The sequence below is a fragment of the Macrobrachium nipponense genome, chromosome 33 (genome assembly GCF_015104395.2).
Source record: "Macrobrachium nipponense isolate FS-2020 chromosome 33, ASM1510439v2, whole genome shotgun sequence".
In the NCBI taxonomy this organism is placed as follows: Eukaryota; Metazoa; Arthropoda; class Malacostraca; order Decapoda; family Palaemonidae; genus Macrobrachium; species Macrobrachium nipponense.
Window position 1 is genome coordinate 13,557,459 of NC_087219.1, and position 8,638 is coordinate 13,566,096.

Consider the following 8,638-nt stretch of genomic DNA (forward strand, 5'->3'; position numbering starts at 1 on the left):
CAACTAGACAGAAATACTGATAGCAGTTAGCTTGACAGATAGATAGCTCAATGATATAGCGAGATACCTGAATGGGTTGATAGATCGTAGGTAAATTGGTCCACGTACTAGGCAGATATTGTCACAAGGGTAAAACGAGATAGCGGCTACAACCAGCAGAGATAAAGAGAGAGATGGGAGGGAGATGAGGATAGATATCAGTCAGTAACAGTCCATTTTGAAAATAATTTCCAATAACCTAACCTAACATGCCATAACCTAAGCAAGCCACTGAAAATATCCATTGATTACAAAAGATTAGTTTCTAAGTATTTTTCGGAATCAGTGAGAAGAGAATTTTATTATTATATTAAGTGCTAAGAATTTAGTGCCGTGATTAAATTATTTTTATTTTTAATATCATTATTAATATATTATTATTAGTGGGTTTTACTTCCTAAATAAAGCTTTCATGTAATGACATGTTTATGATAATTAAAGTAAATATCAAAAAGAAAATAAAAAAATAAGCAAACCAATAAAACCTAACAATGAACTACTTTGACAACCAAGCTTTGGAAATCTCTTCTTGTTTTCGTTTTTCCAGATTTATAATCTTATAATTTTTAAGAGGCAAGGTTGAAAATCATTAAGAAAGTATAGATGTTAAATATGAATTTTCTTAAGGTTTATAGTCCGATAGGACGGGCAGCCCAATATCCTTATCTAGCCCAGGCCTGAAGGAGACTTGAATCATAAAAGGAAAAAGAAAATGAGTGTGGCTTACTAAAGATGTAAACGGTAAATATAAAAAGATAAATTGATTAAAAGAAAATACAATACATAAATAAATTATAAGTTAAACATTGAAATTAATTATTTAAATAAATGAGTAAAGAAATCTATAATTAACTCATTAAATACTGTTTGACGAAATTTTCATCTGGGCCAAAAGATCCTTTCCGCTTCCGTTAGTCCAAGTTAATGGACTCCCAAAGATTCTCTGCCTGGCCTCTTTTTCAATTTCACGGTATTGTTGAAGAAAAGGAAAAAAATAAAAGAAAAAAACATTAACATTTCGGCCAATTATCAAGTTTTACTCCCTGACAAAAACAAGAAAGTAAGATGTGTGGCAGTTTCTGTAGCAAGAGTTTTGTAGGTTAGAATTGTAACCTCGGCCACGACTGCTCCTTTTTATTCTGCTGCTATTAATACTACGATTACCACTGCTGCTACTCATTCTATTATTATTATATTATTATTATTATATTATTATTATTATTATTATTATTATTATTATTATTATTATATTATTATTATTATTGTAGAAAAAGAAACCCACAAGGTTACTGAGTATAACTTGTTTACTCGTAAGTATTTACATAGTAAAGTAACTATGTAAATACTTACGAACAAACAAGTTATACTCGGTAATCTTGTGGGATTCTTTTTCCATCTTCAGGAGAAAAATGAAAGAAGTTTTTGTTTGGTTTATTATTATTATTATTATTATTATTATTATTATTATTATTATTATTATTATTATTATTATTATTCTGTATGAGGGTTACGTTGCACATACATTTTGTGGCCATCTCAGTGTTGTCATCACTGACCTCATCCGGTGTCAGATGTGGTAAACATCCTCGCCATGGATGTTGAACATCCGATGGAACATCTTAAATATTTTCGTTTTCGTTTGACTGTCGGTGAATGAAAGAAAAAAAAATGATGGAATTTCTATTTGATTCCTTTTTTATGCCAACCATCACCCTTTTCTCTCTCTCTCTCTCTCTCTCTCTCTCTCTCTTTCCATACCTTTTATCACCCTGAATAATTCATCCACCTGTCCAGCCTTCATTAAATCCCATCCGAGTCGCGATTACTTCACACTCAAATGAATGTTTGTTTATCCATGTTTGTTTACCAAGAGTCGAGCGTTCCTCCTCCTCCTCCTCCTCCTCCTCCTCCTCCTCCTCCTCCTCCTCCTCCTCCTCCTCCTCCTCCAGCTCCCCGTCCCCCTTTTTTTCTTTTCTCATTCTTTATTCTGACTGGAGAACTTTGCAAACTCTCTTGGAGTCTCGAGAAAACCAGAGGCTTTCTTGAAGAAGCCTGACCTCCTTATTCTGGAGAGCTTTAGTCGAAGGAGAGCATTTTTTCTCTTTTCTCTCTCTCTTTTTTATTTTATTTTTTTATCAATTTGGGTGAGCTGAGTGCGGCGGTAATTAAGAAAGGGACAGTTGAGATATAAAAATCTTTATTGATTTGTACACTCATACGGTATATGTGTATATGAATAGAGCCATATACATATACTGTATATATACATATATGGAGCTGAAACTGTTTCAGCTATAAGCCATATACGTTAGATCAGATTTTACTTGTACAAATCATTACAAGAGTGATTTACAGAGAATATTGCTCAAAGTAGTAGAATATAAATATATATATATATATATATATATATATATATATATATATATATATATATATATATATATATATATTGGATGTGGATGGCAACTCAACATTCGACCAATTATCCGCACCTTGTCCCTTCTTGGGTCAACAGCTTTCAAGAAACAGGCCGATAACATTTCTCTTACGTGGGTGCGATGAACTGATCTGTGCTTGGCTAAACACAGCGAATAGTATCAGCTTTATTTCTTACTTTGAATTCAACAGCCACATTTCACTTCCGTAAAGGAGAGTTAGCTCAACCGTCACCCATACAATCTAAATTTTTTCTCCTTTGTTACTATTCTTTTCTCCCAAAGCTTTTGCATGGATCTGATCTTTCTTTGTTACACACACACACACACACACACCTAATGTATAAATGTTGCTACCCACGAAACACAATAGAAGAAGGAAGGAAAAACTTGAGTAACAGTACAATAACTTCTTGAAAGAAGGAAGTATACAGGAATTCCAAAGCATGGTAGAAAAAGGAAGCAAACTTTTAGGGGTATATAGCTTGCTCGCCTGTTGGGAGCTAGTTAATTGTAATTAAACTCCGGCAGTACTATTCGAAGATGCAATTTTCAAAATAAGTATTCCTTTTTAACAACCATTCAGCCATACCCATTCCTACCCTTACCCGTACATACCCAAATAAACCAACCCCCCCTTCCGTAACCTCTCATTAAAGATGCCGACCATCATACGATTCCCGACGACCCTCAAAGCCTTGTAATCACCTTGTTTGCCAATTTTGTTCCCTTGCCACTTTTCTTGCATACTGATGCACAAAGTAGACTTAGATTAAGATTGCTTTAGAGAGAGAGAGAGAGAGAGAGAGAGAGAGAGAGAGAGAGAGACGTTAATGAAGTCTGTGCAGTACATTATGGGTGTATAAATGGATGAGATTATGTGCACCTGAGAGAGATTGGCGATAGTTAGTGGTAGTATATATATATATATGAGAGAGAGAGAGAGAGAGAGACGTTAATGAAGTCTGTACAGTACTACATTATGAGTGCATAAAGGGAAAATCATGTACACCTGAGAGATATATTGGCCATAGGTAGTGATAGTGGGTATATATATATATATATATATATATATAATATATATATATATCATACTATATATATATATAAGAGAGAGAGAGAGAGAGAGAGAGAGAGAGAGAGAAGAGAGAGAGAGAAATTCATTGACGACTAATATGCATCTCCTTGCATACTAAGTCTCCCTGCATTAAACAGCTACTCTTACACACCTGCTAATCATTAAGGTGGGCAGTGTACACGTGCAGAATGAAATAGTAAAGAGCGTAATTAACCAGACATTAGAGATGAGAAATAGCGTTGATTAGCTGCTTCTGGAGGTCGTTCATTATCGAGAGAATGGAGTCAGAATTGGTTATGAGGGAATTTGAAACTGTGGGAAAGTGAGAGAGACAGGGAGAGATGCGCTTCTAGCTGATGCATAGTAGGAAAGAAAAGTATGAAGTAAGTGTCCAGGCGCATTAAACCGTTTCCCACGGCAAATGGTGACTCTATCATTAATTTTCGTCAAGTTTAGAGATGTGCAGCTTATCTTTAGCAACGTATCAAGAATTGCACTCAAGAAATGGGTCTTATTTTATCCACAAAGACAACGTTTGTAAAGAATAAATAAGACTTTGAGGTAAATGTGTTTGATCATGCGCAGAGATTGGGAGATTATAGTCTGGTGAAAAATATAGAAAATTAAGGATTTATGACAAGTGGAGTAAGGCATCAGTAATGGGCTGAGGTTGGGGAAATATAATGGAATAATACATGAAACAAAAGGATCATGATAGAATAAGAGTGCCTTTAGAAAGTGTCACAAATGCCTAATTCAAAATAAAGGCCTAAGAATAAGTTAGATTATGCAAGGAAAGGTTAGGTAGGTAAGTTACGTCATGTGTAACGAGCAAGGAAATAGAAGGAAAGTTTCACTGTGCCATTCGATAAATCTAGTTTAAGTGAGCAATGAAAGTTATGTTTATAAAACTGTAGTGAAATGAAACCCAATGAACGGTTAAAGCCCATTTGCATTCTTGAAGAACCTTGAGTTATGAGAGAATGGAAAACTAGTGCGCTGCATGTGATGGAAAAATCAACCCTTATTTTAATAAACGAAGTGGATTAAAATCCAATAAAACTGCGTAGAGCAAAAAACAAAGCATTGACCATCCAAGCACGGGTAATAGCAAAGCAATCCTAGTGGAGAAAAAAAGAGAAAAAAAAAAAGATTACGCTGTCCTGAATAAAACCCGAAATAAAAAGTGAACGGAAAAGAAATCATGATTGCGTGAAACACATCATTCCAGAACACAGTAATTACGATCATCAAGGCAGGGTCGCTGAGACTTAAGGTAAACAGACATTAAATAATCCGTGAGACACGCAAACGCCTCTCTGCGCACCTTTGAATCCCCCAATTACCTGTGGTTAAGTCACGGTTGCCTCGTTTTTTTTCTGTTCTTTTTTTTAAATTAAAGAGAAAATTTCACTCTTTCGTCCTATCCCAGAATTTTGGTAGTTATGCAATGGGGCACGATGAGACTTGAAAGCCAGTTAGCGAGTGAGTGAAATATATTTAGAATTATTACTTTAATAAGTGGGGTCTCTTCTTTATGTATTTCCCGTTACCTCGCCTTACGTCTTCCTAACGAACACCATATTCTCTTGGAAGCTTGAATATCAAGTCAGTGGCCCCTATGATGGGCTTGTTCCATATGAATAGGTTTTTATCTTTTAAATCATAATAATATTGTTAAAGCGGATGGCAGCATCAGTGGAATTGTTTTTATATATGGTCTTTCCAATTCTTCTTATTATTTTTTTCTCGTGAGGGCTGATATTTGCTATTAGCAGGCCGATGCTCATATTTTGGTTAAGGAAATGTCTTTTAAAAATATTAATTAATATTTTTAGAAGACATTTCTTTAACCAGAATATAAACATCGGCCAGCTATTAGCAAATATCAGTCCTGATGAGAAGAAAATAATAAGAATTGAAAAGACATGAAATTAATTCCACTGATGCTACCATCCTCTTTAACAAAACGTGTTTGACAGAGGGTGGGGGTTTCCATATCTTCAAATAATAATAATAATAATAATAATAATAATAATAATAATAATAATAATAATAATAATATTTTGCACAAAGGCAATTAGGATCAGTCACCCAACGCCCCAGTAACTCAGGAAATATGGAAGTATGGTGAGAAATCCAAAGCATGGGTGTCTTAAAAGAGGAATTGCACGGCTTGGTGGGCATTGCAAGGCCAGCTTTCAAGATGGTTACTAAATAGCATCACAAAATACATATATAACATTACAAACAGATCTAGGTTACATCCAGTTTTCTAGACTAGAAAATTGATCTCTCTCTCTCTCTCTCTCTCTCTCTCTCTCTCCTCTCTCTCTCTCTCTCTCTCTCTCTCATCTTTATTGTCCGTACACACTTGCACATTATATATATATATATATATATATATATATATATATATATATATATATATCTAACCACCCTTTCATTAAAACTACACAAATTGGAAACCCTTACCTGTTGTCAATGGTGCCCTCTGTCTGTAAGCATGGGTTCCATTAGGTCCTATTCAAGATCACGTTAAGTACACAAAAATTACCACTTTATTACCCAAAGCAGATGAATATAAAATAGAACAAAATGATTGACAAGTCATAGTGGACAAAAAACCCAGATCTGCCCACAAAGAAAACTAGTAAGTTATCATTCTACCCTCCTGACTAAGAATTCACTCCCAGACCCAGAATGTCAATAGGTTCATTGTATTAGTCAGGTTAGAGAATCCCATCTCTAATACCATGGACTAGAAACCCATCTGTAATAAAGATAATAAGCGATAAAAGATACACTTCACACAATCACTCTTTCAAAGTAATTTAAGTAAAAGAATGTATTTCACACTTTTCTCTCTTTTCAAAGGTAACGGTTTTCTAAGTCTTACAAAATATGTGCCATACCTTTTAGATGGGGTTTTCTCTCCCGACACCTGGCGTGTACCAAACTGACCTCTTTCTTCTCACCAAAAGGAATGTGACTTTCGCAAGTGCCCTGGTCGATTAGACCTGTATCACCTGTACAAACGAATGTACATGCTTGACACACCCCAAGCTGTCTTGGCGACAAGACGAGCAGTCTCTCGATTAAAATGCTTACGTATCAAATTCCTTCACTCAAGAAAGCTGCCCCTACAGCTCAGCCTGTCTCCAAGCAAGACATGATATGTAATTCACTAACATTACACAGTTGTAAGATATATATATATATATATATATATATATATATATATATATATATATATATATATATATACATCTCTAGGGTTAGCTGTCATTGTTGGAAACAGCTTAATGCTAACCTAGAAAGACCACATACTCAGTAATTCTCATCAGAATGATCCACACTCATAAATATGTCAGTACTGAAATAAGTCTACAATATATATTCATCAAAGTTTCTATTACGAGTTAAAAGTACTTCTGCCTTTATTACACCAAGAGTGAATGGAAAGCCTCCCCTTCATTCCTCATCCAAAAGAGGCCTTTCGACGTCTATTTCTACTAAGCCATCCAGGTTACCGTACCACAGCCCCCAGGAAGTAATTACAGGTGGGTCATATAACTTCTGGCAGGCCCCCAGCAATAGGCCCAGGTGTGAATGAGAGAAATCCAGGCAGGCCCCAGATATTTCCCTCCGACCAACAGATGGCGTGGCGGCACCTTTTCCTGGGATGTGCCTTAATTGCTGGAATGGCGAAGCGCCTCCGTCTGTTGGCTTAGACTTTATCTCTCAGGGATTCTTTCGTTTGTTGTCGAACTGTGTCGAAAGGGGCTGTTGTAGGGAGTCTTATTAAGATAATCACTCTTATTATTATTATTATTATTATTATTATTATTATTATATTATTATTATTATTATTTCTCTCTATCTTATCTTACCCAGGGCCGAATGAGATGAGGACAAAGAGGAAAAGAACTGCGACTCCACCCCAAGCTCTTGTAGGATGCATTGTGGTAAGGGCCAGGGAAAACCAAAGATGTTAGGGAATGCCAAAGCTTAGCTGAGAGAGAGAGAGAGAGAGAGAGAGAGAGAGAGAGAGAGAGAGAGAAAACAGTCGCAGAACCGTGCAGTCCCAGGATGACTGATATTCTGAGAATGTATGAGAAGATTTGGCGCCTGGCGGGTTTTACAAATCGAAGTTTTTGTGTTCACCGGATTTGCTTTGACCTGAAGTTTAAAAGGTACAAACACACACACACATTATATATTATATATATAATATATATATATATATATATATATATATAATATATATCTAATATATATACATATAATATATTTATAAAATATATGGGTGTGTATGTACGTATGTATGTATCCATCGTCTAAACACATTTTCTACTATATCTGTTTTGGTAAAGCAACTTTATGCTTCGGCTTCACTAATAAAGGTAGTCGAACTTTAATATTTTTATGATGATTTTCCGAGAAGGATTATAGATATTCCTTTAGTTTTATGCAATTGCTTATCAAGCGCAGTTTGTTAATATCATTTACCTCTTTTTCTTAGTTATTTTCTTGAAGATATCGAGTTGATTGATCATTCTCTGCCCCGTCTTTGTATATTTTGAGACACTGAGATTTTCTTGATGTACAGAGTATTAACGAAAACCTTTTTGTCTTGACCTTTTCTTTGATACAGAGCCCGATGGGAGGGGCAATTCGATGCTCTTACGTGGATTTCGGGGAAACAGAAGCGATTGGGGAATACAGGAGCCATCCATCTGTTTGAAGCCTATCCATCTTCTTCTTTACGATTGGTATTTGTTAGGTAAGTGAATGTTGTTGTTATTATCATTGTTGTTATTATTATTATTATTATTATTATTATTATTATTATTATTATTATTATTATTATTATATTAAAGTGAAAGAAGGTCTGTTTCCAGCATATATTATTATTATTATTTTATTATTATTATTATTATTATTATTATTATTTTTATTATATTGAAATGACAAGTCAAGAAGAAAGTATCACTCATTGATGTCGCAATACCATGGGACACCAGAGTTGAGAGAAAGAGAGGGAAAAAATGGATAAGTATCAAGATCTGAAAACTAGAAAAAA

The 8,638-nt window shown here is 34.9% G+C and overlaps 1 long non-coding RNA gene across 1 annotated transcript in view; it reads left to right on the forward strand.

The window, feature by feature from the left end:
- The window catches only part of LOC135202948 (uncharacterized), a 260,592-nt gene extending 252,185 nt beyond the window's left edge, over positions 1-8,407 (forward strand). Inside the window, exons 3-4 of the long non-coding RNA XR_010311831.1 lie at positions 7,450-7,520; positions 8,210-8,407. This is a non-coding gene — a long non-coding RNA (uncharacterized LOC135202948). The remainder of the gene's footprint in view (positions 1-7,449; positions 7,521-8,209) is intronic.
- Positions 8,408-8,638: the final 231 nt, after the last annotated feature.